Source organism: Bactrocera dorsalis, chromosome 1, assembly GCF_023373825.1.
Source record: "Bactrocera dorsalis isolate Fly_Bdor chromosome 1, ASM2337382v1, whole genome shotgun sequence".
In the NCBI taxonomy this organism is placed as follows: Eukaryota; Metazoa; Arthropoda; class Insecta; order Diptera; family Tephritidae; genus Bactrocera; species Bactrocera dorsalis.
Window position 1 is genome coordinate 7,754,895 of NC_064303.1, and position 13,420 is coordinate 7,768,314.

Consider the following 13,420-nt stretch of genomic DNA (forward strand, 5'->3'; position numbering starts at 1 on the left):
AAGAAAATATTGTCTTATTGATAACATATTTTGGTAATTCCCAAATCAGTACTAGATGAATGAGAGTCTATAGTAAAAAGCAAGAAAATTTCTGACACTTTCGCTGGCTGAGTAAGGGACTGAGAACAAAGCGCGTGCTTTTTATTCACACATTCATCAATCCAAAAAGAATTTAGGTCGTTAAATTCTTTTAACAATGTGGTTTTAAATGTCTACATATGTATGTATGTACAGCTGCGGATTTTAGTAGTGTGTAAAACGTAGAAGAGGAACTGTCAAAAAAGTATTCGATATCGTCTTTATAAAAAAAACTTATTTTATACCATCAAAGCCCTAACGAATGTACTGATGTAATAATCTATAAATATATCCAAAAAATTATAAGAATTTCTGCGCTCAAAAACTTACAAATTAAACCCGAAACTTCGACAAAAATGTAGTAAAATATATTATTTTTCAGATTGGATATTGCCTTTTTATGAAATTAGTATTTAGTTGCGAAGCAGCAACAAGTAAGACTTGAGAGAGCGAAGGAGTTGCTTCGCTTGGCTGAAAGCGGTCAAATTCCGAACATTGTGTTTTCTGACGAAAAAATTTTTCCAATTGAGTAATTCGTAAACTCTCAAAACGATAGGGTTTACTTGACCGACCGTTCATATGAGAATCTAAGTGATCGGTTAGCCACCAGAAGGCAGCACCCGCACCAAATAATGATTTGGGCCGTTGTCACCTCAGATGGGCGCTCTCCAATTATTTTCATCGAGCCTGGCGTCAATGTAAATGCGACATATTATCGGGAAAGTGTTCTGGAGGCTGCTTTTAAGCCGTGGGCAAGCCAACATTTCGGTCGCAAGCCATGGACGTTTCAACAAGACTCAGCACCGTCTTACAAAGCACGAGTGAACCAAAAATGGCTGAAAAACAACGTTCCGAACCATTTTGGAGAGCAAGGTCCGAAGTAAAAAATACACCAGTCTCGAGATGCTGAAGAAAGTCATTGTACCGGCAAGTCACAATCGAGCAGCTTGCGATTCGTTTTTTGACCGTCTCAAGGCCATAGTTAAGGCAAAATGTGGTCATATCGAGCAAAAGTGAATTGGTCCTGAATTTATGATTATTTTCACAAATTTTGTACTTTAATATAAATAAAAATAACTTTCCAAACCGAATTTATGGCTTTTAGTTGGTAACACGCGGACCCTGTAGATGATTCTGTAAGGAGTAATCCTGCCAACGCGGGCGCATCTTATTTCCGAGGGGTCACCGGAAATGGCCGAGCTTAAACAATTTTTTTACAAAACTTTCAGGATTTCTTTGTTAATAGTGTGTGTTTGTAACAATAAAAAGTTCTAATAAAATATTTCATATTTATAAAAGAAAAAATTTGTTGAAAGAAGGCTGTTTTTTACCCGAGGGAACCCATGTAACCCCTGAAAAGAATGCCTAGCATTACTAAGAATTTGCCGCAACTGTATGTATCAAAAAATGTACCAATAGAGGTCTGCTATACGTGTACATATGTATATTTAGTCATATATTTCCAAAGTACCGCAACAAAAACACGGGTCAGTGGACACTGCAGTGCAGTTAGTCTGTGAACACTTGGCAATAAAATACGTTTCTTTTCATTTAAAATATTTTTTTATTTTTACTTTTTCACAGCTGCTGCCTACTCTTTGTAAGAATCCACACGCCTGCCTCTGTCTGTGGATTACTTTTCGCTGTTTGTTGTCAAACTTTGACGGTTTGCTTTAAATTATTGCGGTAATTATGTTGTATTTAATACAAAAATATACATACAAGTATATATATATATGTATATTCACACATCTTTTAGCTTTCTGTTTTTTAATGTACAGCACGTGACGGATGTGACGATGCCGTGACACGCCAGTGTCGCCGCGTTGTGCTAAGGCAGCCTTTGCGAAGAAAAATGTACATAAATAATAAAAAAAATTAAAATAAAAAAAATAATAAAAAGTACGAAATAAGTTAAACAATGGCGGTATAATTAGCCGGTGATATCATTAACGGTAACGTGCTACTGTTGAAGCGTAAAGTAGTACAACAAAAATAATAAGCCGTAAGCGAAATTAAAGAAAGCGAAATTAATGCTCGCTGATTAGTCGCTAATTTCGCGAGTACTTTCGAAATGTAAACACTTTTACCGCAAAAAGTGACAAAGTAACGTTTGTACTTTGACTTTGAAATAATTTTTTTTCGCTAGAAATTGGTTGTAAAGCGTGTTTATGATTCTCATGCTAATTACAACTGGATTTGTTTTTAAGTAACTTTCGTTTGCATTTGAACAGGAAAACAGTTCTTGATGAGGCAGTATGAAGTCATTAGCTTTGAAATAAGTAAATTTTATGTTATTATTGTTTTAAGAAGGTTTGGTTTCCTTAATGTGTTTTATACATATATTGATCACTATTCATTAACAATCGAAAAACGAATCTCTTAACAGATAATTAATAAGAAAGCTACATATCTCTAAATCTGAAAATAATGTAGTAAAAAGGGAGGATCTGAAGTCAAAGCTGTTCAAATAAATGTAAACAAAGAGACCTAAAAGCTTGTTATACCTGAGTTCACAAACAAACTAAAAGTCATAAAAGAGGATCACTCTCTCTAAGCTAAAAAAAAATCCGTAAAGTAAAAAATCTTTGATGTAAGAATTGTTTATAAAGAGTGTTACAGAGTTTAAATCCAATCACAAGTGTTATCTTCTAATCGAATATGGGAGTTGGTGATCGTAGTGACCTGTTCTTATCTATTTTTGGCAATACCACAAACCAATAAAATGCTTGTTGGGTTTCGTTAAAGAGCTTATCATGCCATCACCAATCTACATAGAGTAAAATATGCCGAATATTCGAAAATTTAGAGATCAAATGCTATTAAGATCAATATAAATCTTTGACATGTAGTGGGGGAATCGGTTTATAAACCAATGATCTAGGACTATATTATATAAATAGACAATATAAAATCTGTAGAAATCTCCTTCTATTTAAAAAATAACAATAAACACCACCACGAAGTTAAAAGAAGATGGATTGCATTTCCAAGATAAGAAAGTGTTTTTAGTCAACAGAACTGTGAATGCTGATCAAAACTGGATCCAATACCATAATGCTAAACGAAAAAAATCTATCATATGTATGTGAAACCTGGCCAACCAGCCGAATCAACGGCAAAGTCGAATATCTATGACGCCATGGTACTGCACTGTATTTGGTGGTATCAGAAGAGCCTGCTCTACCATAATACTCGTATTACACATATTAAGCACTTCTAAAATCAAGTGATTTCATTAATGGGGAACACTACCGATATGAAGTCAACAAACTGCAGCGAGTGCTTGCCGAATAACGACTAGAAAGGAGGCAATAATTTTCCAACATGACAACGTATGGCCTCATGTTACAAGACCAGTTAAAAGTAGTTGCAAAACAGCGACAGAAAAGTTTGGTCTGACTTCCCTTAAAGCACAGATCTTACCCCTTCTGATTACCATTTGTTCCGGTCGATGCAGAACAATATCAATGAAATATGGTTCTCATCAGAACAGACTATCAAAACTTTGCTTGATTCTTGGCCGCCAAACTAGCATAGTCCTTTTCAGATGTAATCCACAAATTGCCAGAAAGATAGAGAAATGTAGTTTCGATCAACTGAAAACTAGTTCCACGGAGCGGCAATTTTAGTTTGGGAAATCAATACGGCCGATCAGAACTTTTTATTTACCGTCTGTCCCTTAAAACGAACCATGAAAATGAAAACAAAAATATGACAATGATTTTTTAGCGGCTTTTTTAGTTTCGGCTGGTTTTTTTCTCTCCAATCCGATGATTGTTGACTTGTTTGCATGTCAAACTTATAAACTCACGTGTCATCTACAGTTATAATGCTTTCCATGAATGGGGGAATGGAATTTGCACTATCAAGCATAACCAAAGATACCTGTTTACGGTACTCTTTAAAAAAGAAAGTCAGATTTATCTGGACGAGTCGAACAGGAACACGTTTCATATCCAAAATCTTGCGAACGGACTCGCGAGAGATGTCGAGCTCTCTGGTCATCTCTCTAACACTTGCTTGCCTATTTTCAAGAACCACATCATGCACTTTTTTGTATTTTCATCAGTTGAAGATCGTCCAGAACGACATATGTCTTCAACGATCTATCGACCGTCTTTGAAGGCTTTGTACCACTGGTAGGCTTATGTTTTTGATAAAACTGAATCACCGTAAGCCTTTTCGAACCTTCGCAACGATTCCGCATTTTTCCGAAATTTGGTTAGAAATGCAAAATTGGAGTCAAATTCTTTGTTCGATATTTTTATCCATTGTAAAAATCCTAACCCACTACTGAGGTGTACCGACTTTGCTGTAAACAAATTGGTTGATAGATCGCGATCATATTTGACATGGTAATTAAGGACAGTCCTACCAACTTAGTAAAATATATTTTTCTGAAATATCATTTACCAGTGGAATTTAATTACAATTTGCGGTGCTTTTTTGTATTTCAAAATCTCCACATATTTCAACCATAAACTTCTTTCAAATTCTGTTTTCAGCGGAAATACAATTATGGAAATTTTTTTTGGAATTGTTATTTATCTTTATACACTTGATTAGGCAAAGTAAGCTTTGCTAAGTTCCAGAAATTTTAATTAAATTTTTTCAGTTGCCAGAAAAAGTACCCAAAACGGAAATTGACTATATATACACTTATATGAACAATACGAGTATGTATGCATATGGCTTTGTATATATGTATGTTGATATAATACATATTTATATTTCACATGGTATGTATGCATATCTGCTATGTTTCATATTTTTAACTCAAGCTACACTCTGCCATGACCTTGGCTACTTCCTTTGTTCAGTGTTATAAGGAAGTTAATTTTTATGTGTACATGTGTATGTGTGTGAGGGTCGTGAGCAAGTTTTATGATATTTATTCTTATGTTACACATATGTATATTTTTTATTTATACAGTTGGAAATGATTATTGAAGTTGAAATAAAAATGTGTTATTTGAACAATGTCTCAATGCCTCAGAAATTGAAAAAAAAATGTTCAAAGGTTATATTGGTTATTTTTAGATTATGTTATTTATTATGGCTTGATATCTATTTTAAGAATGGCAGAAGCCTATCAGATAGCATGTACTTATTTACTTTTAACTACAGGGTAGGCCATTTAAAGTTGACCCATTTGTTTCTAAAAAAAAAAGAACAAAAGAAAACAATGTTTTTTGTTCATTTCAAAAATAATTTATTTTGGTCCAAGGGGATTTGTTTCAGCTAATATTTAAAAATTAGATCGCGTAAATGGGCACCTTTAGCTTTGACAGCTAAATGCACTCTTTTTTTTCGACATTTTCCATGACTTTGGCCAATGTTTCGGATGATATGGCGGCTGTTTCACGTCGAATGTTGGCTTTCAGTTGAGCTAAGGTCTTTGGCTTATTAGCGTATACCTTGGATTTCAAATAACCCCACAAATAAAAGTCTGGTGGCGTCAAATCTGGTGATCTCGGTGGCCAGTCAACATCACCATTTTTCGATATCAATCGCCCGGGGAAAAATGGTCGCAATAAATTGATTGTTGGTCCAGCTGTATGGCATGTAGCCCCGTCCTGTTGAAACCAGAAGTTATCCATGTCATTTTCGCGAATAATGGGTATCACAAAATCCGTTATCATGGCTCGATAACGCTCACCATTGACTGTTGTCGTGGCTCCATCATCGTCTTCGAAAAAATACGGTCCGATGATCATATTCGCGCAAACACCGCACCAAACTGTTACTTTTTTGGTCGTAAAGAGGCTGTTCTTCAATTAATTGAGGATTTTTCGGTGGCATAAAATCGGCAATTTTGCTTGTTTACGCCTCCATTCAACGAGAAATGTGCCTCGTCTGACATGATGAGTTTTCGCCAAAAGTCAAGTTCGTTTTCAGCCATTTCGATGGCCCATTTGCCAAAATTAAGGCGTCGCGGATAATCAGCTGGGTTTAGTTTTTGTGCCATTTGAATTTTATATGGAAACATCTTCAAATCTTTATGAATTATGCGTCGGAGAGTGGTGCGAGAGATGTCTAATTCCTGAGAGCGGCGATAACTCGATGTCGATGGAGTCTCCTCAATACTGGCTCGTACAGCTTCGATATTTTCATCAGAACGTCTTGTGCGTTGTCTGGATGCATGACTGGCATTACTGAGATTACCGGTGTTCACAAATTTTGCGTATAAAGACTTAATTGTGCTCTTAACTGGAGCACTTTTCACTTTATTTTTTTTGCGAAACGCACGTTGAGTTAACACAATTGAAAAGTTATTTTGAATATAAAGCTGAACAATTTCAGCGCGTTCTTTTGGAGTGTACTGTTCCATGGTATAAATTGTCTTCGAATGACGCTTCTAACGCGGTATGACATTAGCCGATTTGTCAGCGCTGTTAAAAGTTACAGCGTTGCCAGATGGGTCAACTTTAAATGGCCTACCCTGTAGATATATGCCGAATATGCATATAATATTCCGTTTATAAATGTTCCACTGTTGAAACCGCTAAGCGAAAACACCGATCTATCGTAATCCCGCAGCAAACTGAGTCCTTTTTGTATAGGAAAATGTGTTATACTATTGTATATAGCATTAGATATACATTGCAAGGCTTTATCGAAGACAGAGGAATTATTGTATGTATGATCTCACTATGGTTTTATGTCACAAAAGTTGTTCAAAGCCAAGAGAAAGCGAGAGCAGCAATATGGAACAAAGTTATTGCGATAAAACACAAAATAAGTGGAAGGAAACCTACATTATCATTATCAAGCGTCATAGAACTTCACATATTGCATATTTTTCTTAGCAGAGTACAATGATTCAACGTTAGATCGCGATGAAGAATTGGTTGGAATAACAATTTCGGGTAGTAAAACTTGAATTGCTGCTAAAATTTCTACAGTCTGAGTAAAAGTCAACACAAATAACTGAATTGTAACCTTAAAGGTGGGAATCGTGGTATGACAACCTAAAACAGACGATTTTAAGGAACCTAAAAAAAGAGCTACTGTATCTATTATAATTAAAAGGGTATATTTATACGTAAAAATACGGAAACTTCAGGAAAGTAGGCATGGGAGAGACTTCTGTTCATCACTATGTAGAACTCCTTAGTTTATAGAAATAACAAAAAAGAAAATCAATTTTTTCTGTAATTTAACACTAGGTGTGCCGCTTAAATACATTAGATATAGAATTTCAAATAATTTGCACCAACCAAAAAACAAAAATATCTCCAAAACAACTCAATTTAAACACACTCTAAACGACAAGTTAACACACCGACAACAAGCTGAGCGAAATTATACAAAACAATACCTATAAAACGTAACACCAACTTGGAAAAAGTCAACAAAGGAAGGCGAAAAATCCACAGAACATTAAAACGATGATAACAATTATAGCAACAACAAAAGAAATGTCAATACACTTATTACAAGCAGGCAGGCTGGCAATGGCAAATGTGGCGTACATAATGATCAGAACAGAGGCGAGAACATCGACAACAATTACAACAATTGATTGTACATGAAGGTGTGAAGAAAAAGTGTGGAGCAAAAACGCGGTACTGTCAAGTCTTGCGTTATTCATTCATTCAATCAGTCAGACACTTGGAAATAACGAGCGTAACAGATAAACAGCGCAAGCGAACGAGTGCAGTGGAGTGGAGTGGAAGCGGGAGATGGCGAAGAAAAGCACAACGTTGGAGCACGTTTGCTGTAGAGGCTTTTTAGGTATGTGGATATGTATGTGTGCTTGTAATGCGTAACGGAATGTTGCCGTCAAGAGCTGCGCAAACAAAATTGTACAATTTCGCTCAAAAACTTTAGTAAATATTAATAAAGATGTTATTGACCGTGAGTTGTGGCAAACAGCACAGAGTAAAGTACACACACCAACACACAAATATAAATACGTGAGTAAACAAAAAATGTGCAAAATTTGCAGCGAAGATTTACTTTTTTATTAAGACAAAGCTGCCACCGATATTCGGTCGCTTTAACGCATTAACGTCAGTTTAGCGCAGCGGAATTCGTCAATCAGTCAAGGCTTCGTGCACTCTTCAGTGCGTTTGAGTGAGTGTGTGTGTTGAGTTGCCTTACTTTTCGGTTTTTAGTGAGTGATGTGCGCAAATTAACAGTGTTTACTTTGGATGGAACTGCCAACTGATGGGTTGAACAATACTTTAAGTAAATTCCAAGTAAAATTCGCTTTGTCTTGGTGCCTGTGTGTGGCAGAAACTATGCAGCTTCAGTGGCGTTGAACTCAAAAAGTGAAATAAGAATAAATATGCAAAAAATACAATAATTTGTATTTAATTATATACACGATAATGTATATATGTACGCAAACACATGGGTTACCCTTTCATTAATGGACTTATTTGTTTTAAGGAAATGTTATTTCTTGGAAAAATAATCTGTGTATATAAAATGAAAAGTAAGAAAAATGAAATTAATAAAAAAAAACACAGGAAAAAATGTTAACATCGACCGCACTGAAGCTACTAGTGCCAAGAATAAGAAGTTAACTGAACAAGTGGAACGGGTGGACGGGTGGATTTCGAAAATTGAACAAGTGGAACACTTTGTTTCAGATATGAATTGGGATTTTTTTTTCATTGTCCAGGTTATTTTCGTAAATTGAAAAGAACGTTCTTCAAATTTCGTGAAGATATCTCATCAAATAGAAAATTTTGTCATACAAGAACTTAACTTTGCTTGATTACTTTGTATGACAGCTATAGACTAGGGTGGTCCAATCTGAACCATTTTTTCGTAGATTATAGCATTGCCTTCTAGAATAACCCACGCAGAATTTTGTGAAGATATCTCGTCAAATGAATAATTTTTCTTACAAGCATTTGATTTCGTTCGTTCAGTTTGTATGACAGCTATATGCTATAGAAGTCCGATTCGGAAAATTTCTTGGGAGATTATAGCGCTGCCTTGAATATTACTTCGTGAAGATATCTTGTCAAATATTAAAGTTGCTCATATTAAAACTTTGCGAGCAGCCTAGAGTGGGCAGATTCTTGCGGAAAAAGGATGTTTCGCACGAAAAAAATCCTGTTTTTTTTTTTTTGACTGTAAAGTTTGCATGGAAAGATCCATATGATTTTTAGGGTTCCCGACCATTCCTTCTAAAACTTAATATATTGAGGGCATAAATATAGAAGTTATGATACAGAATGTGGCATATTTTTAAGAAGCATTGGCAAAATTATTCACTTCACAGAATTGAGATCGTGGAGTGTGTAGCTCAATCTTCAGTTACGTTTGACAGAATCTTCCATTAGTCTGTGACGTCAAGAACTGATATCTATCTAAAAATTATCTAAAACAGTTTGCTTTCATTCGTCGTAGTCAAAATAAGGTTTCGAGAAAATAGAATTGAGATCGTGGAGTGTGTAGCTCAATCTTCTGCCCACTATTCTATAGGAATGTTATGGGCATAGCTCAAGAAAGTAGCGAAAAATCCAATGGGATAGATAGTAAAAAATGCTGTCTGTAGCCTTTTAGAGATATTTTTTTCATGTTCAATTATTAATTTTCAATATTAAAAATTCGATAGCAACGTGTGCTTGTTCTTTTCGAAGAAGTCATAAACAAAATTAGTGCTAAACCATTAACTCTCTGTTATCGACATGGTACACCTGAGGCATTTTTTTCTTCATTAATTTTTTGTTCCAGAAAAAATACACAATGGCATTAGCACGTTTTATCAGTGCGATATCGCTGGCTCATTAAAAAATACGTGTCATAAAACTATTACTGGCGAAAAGTTAAAGAGAACAAGAAATGTTCCTATAAAAATTGGAACGACTTATTTTTAAGAGTCATAAAAATGGCAATAAGCCAAAGCGCCCCTTTTGATAAATCGGCGAACTAAGCAGAGAAAATAAAGGGAGCATGAAAAGAAATTAATCATGCTGACTAGCAAAAACTAAAAATGGAGTTCAATAAAAGATAAATATTAAATGAATAATAGGAAACAATTGTGAAACCGCCGCGCTCGGCTCAGTATAGAAAGGAGCTGCCATACAAATTGAAAAAATCACGTTATTGGAAGGAAAAATTTTTATTTGGTATGATAACTTGACATTTGTTACTAATTATGGTCCAAAAAAATTTTGCAAGTTGAGAAAAAATTGCCCCGCAACCTGACAGACAAAAATCCAGTTCTGATATCGAAAAATAATTCGAAGTCGAATACAAAAATTGAAAAACTAAAATTTTTAACAACGAAGAGACAAAATAGATTTAAGTAAAATTATGAAATAATTTAAAAAATTATATAATTCGATTTTGAAATTTCGAAAATATCTTCGAAAATGAGATATAAAGAAATAATTCGATTTCAAAATTACAAAAATTCGAAAACTAAAACAATAATTTGATGTCAACCATATTTTCGAAATTACCAAAATAAACTGGAAACAAAAAAAAAATAATTCGATTTCGAAAATAACTCAAATAATTTCAAAATTAAAAAAAGTGAAAACTAAAAAAAAATATTTCGATTTCGAAATTAAAAACATTTCGAAAACCAAAACAATTATATCATTTCAACAATAACTTCCAGTAGCAAAAATAAAGTGAAAAACTAAAACGATAATTCGATGCCGAAAATAATTTTGAAAGTGAAATATAAAGAAATAATTCGATTTTTTAATTTAAAAAAATCGAAAACTAAAACTACTAAACTAAATGTGAAAACTAAAAAATTATTTCGATTTCGGAATTAAAAATATTCGAAAATTAAACAGTTTTTGCATGTGAAGAAATTCATTACTTTTTACGATACTAATTACAAAAATAAAGTGAAAACTAAAAAAATTATTTCGATTTCGAGATTTATTTCGATTTCGAAATCTATTTCGTTTTCGAAACTAATTTCGAAAGTGAGGTATAAAGAAATAATTTGAGTTCCAAATTACATAAACTCGGAAACTAAATGTGAAAACCAAAAATATATTTCGATTTCGAAAATAAAAATAATCGAAAACTAAAACTATTATTTGTTTTTATGCTATAAGAAATGCCTCTGTGCAGGGTATTAACGCTTCTGTGCAGTCGAAGTTAACGCTTTTTCTTTCTTTATTATTTAAATGTCCTTAATTTTTCTTTTCTCTTTCTTAACTAACATATGAGTGTAACTACTCAAAATAGATTACCATAATATACCCAGTGGCTTGTGGCAGGACAGGCTTTCGAGCACGTGTACCGAATCATTACCGCTTATTGACCCAGCAGTGGATAGCGGTAAACAGCAAACGGCGTATGCGACCACATGCGAAGCGCACGCAACAAAAAAGGACAAAAAGGGAAGTATATAAAAAAGTGAATAAGAAGCACAAAACAAAAAAAAAAAAATGTGCGTTTATAGCGCTGACAGGCTAACACAAAGCATTAGTAAGCAAAATGCAGACAATTTATTATTTGGCACGACAAGTTGGCGGCGCAGAGAAAACAAGCCGAGAGCAAAAAAACGAAGAAAAATTGTAAAACATTGCCTACATGTAGGCGTTTTGGCGCTAACAACTGAAAGTTGTACAGTTTTGGTGAAAACTTTACGAAACGCGGAAGTTACGGTACTGTATTATTGTATTTATGTACATATCCTTTGTGGGTGAGCATACAACTTCCAACCGAAATGGCGTGAGGTTATACGAAGCCGAACTTTTTTGATTTGCAAACAACATGCACAATGCTGGAAATAGACATTATGGACTTAAAATGTGAATGCAGGGTGTGTGTGTTTAGTACATAGGTTCATACATATTTAAAATAGGCAGCTGGAAGTGGTACAAAGCACGCACTTAATATATTTTTTTTTTAATTTGTTACTTTTTTCATTTTCCTGCTTTTATTTGCATTCATTTCGAACAGACACACCCACAAAGCATAAAATAGAATGCGAACTAAACTAGTTGGCAAACTGTGTATGTGGAATTTGCATTTTCTGACGCTTCAGCATGCTCCTTCAATATTTTTTTGTACCTTTTCCAACACTTTTTTCGACATTTTTTATTTTTTCATATTTTTTTTGGGTTATCAAACCGCGTTTGTTTCTGGTTTTCGTAGTTTTTTGTTTGGTACTCTTCGAAAAACTAAGCAAACCCTTGAAGTAGTTCACTAGTGACTGGCAGCATAGCCTAAAATCGGTGTGCAAAAAAAACACAAAAAAACTGAACTAAAAGGAAATTGATACAGCTGTCAGCAAGGAGAAATGTGAGTAGCGGAAATTTTCACGTTTTTTTGTGGTGAATAGTGCAACAGTTCATTCAACTTTCGAACTACATTTCGGAAAGGCTAATTTTTCGATTTGTTATTATTGTTGTTGCGGCACTTACCCTTTGGCGCCAGACATTCTAAAGCACTAGTTGAAATAGTAATACATTTTTGATGCAGGTTTTGAGACTCACCTAGAAAGAGAGTAAAAGAAAATGCTGGCAAATTAGTGGATATGAGAGATAAAAGTAAGTAAGAGTTTGACATAGGTCATTATAAAATAAAAAACAGTGATATTGAGCGTAGATAACATATTATAGAATATAATAGTATAGAAATTTCAAAATATTTTTGAGTAAATTTAAATTTGGAAATCCAAAAATATATTTCATAAAAATCAGATATTTAACTTAAAATAGTACATGCACACACAGAAAAAGCTCTCCTAACGTGTATATAACTGGCAACAAAAATTACTGTTAACTAGCAACATTGTAAAAAACCTATATCGGATTTTCAATGTAGCTAGCAAACAACAAAAACTACTTATGACGTTGTTCCGGTTCAAAGTTTAATCTTCGAAAACTCAATTTATTAGCAAATGCGTGGAAATGTGGACAAGACCTAAAACAAAAAATTTTAACAACGAAACGGCAAAATTAATTTTAAGAAATTATGGAATAATTTAAAAAATTATATAATTCGATTTTGAAATTTCGAAAATAAAGAAATAATTCGATTTCGAAATCACAAAAAAATTTCACCACGAAGGGGCAAAAAAAAATTTAAAAAATATTATGAAATAATTGAGAAAGTTATATAATTTGATTCGAAATTTCGAAAATAATTTTGAAAGTGAGTAAATCGATTTCGATTACAAAATTTGAAAATGATATCAACGATATTTTCAAAATCCCCAAATTTATCGAAAACTAAAAAAAGTAATTCGATTTAGACTTTTCGAAAATAACTTAAATAATTTCGAAATTAAAAACAGTGAAAACTTAACATATTTCGATTTCCAAACTATAAATATTCCAAAACGAAAGCAATTATTAGATATCAACCATAATTTCGAAATTACGAAAATAAAATAAAGACT

The 13,420-nt window shown here is 33.7% G+C and overlaps 1 protein-coding gene across 8 annotated transcripts in view; it reads right to left on the bottom strand.

The window, feature by feature from the left end:
* Nucleotides 1–13,420, bottom strand: part of LOC105233641 (protein FAM102B) — a 183,074-nt gene that overhangs the window by 129,949 nt on the left and 39,705 nt on the right. For 2 of the 8 annotated variants that reach the window (XM_049457062.1, XM_049457073.1), the window contains one exon: nucleotides 12,441–12,512. The exons of the other annotated variants lie outside the window; for them this stretch is intronic. The gene's annotated coding sequence lies outside the window, so the exon portion shown is untranslated. The remainder of the gene's footprint in view (nucleotides 1–12,440; nucleotides 12,513–13,420) is intronic. 8 annotated transcript variants of the gene reach the window in all.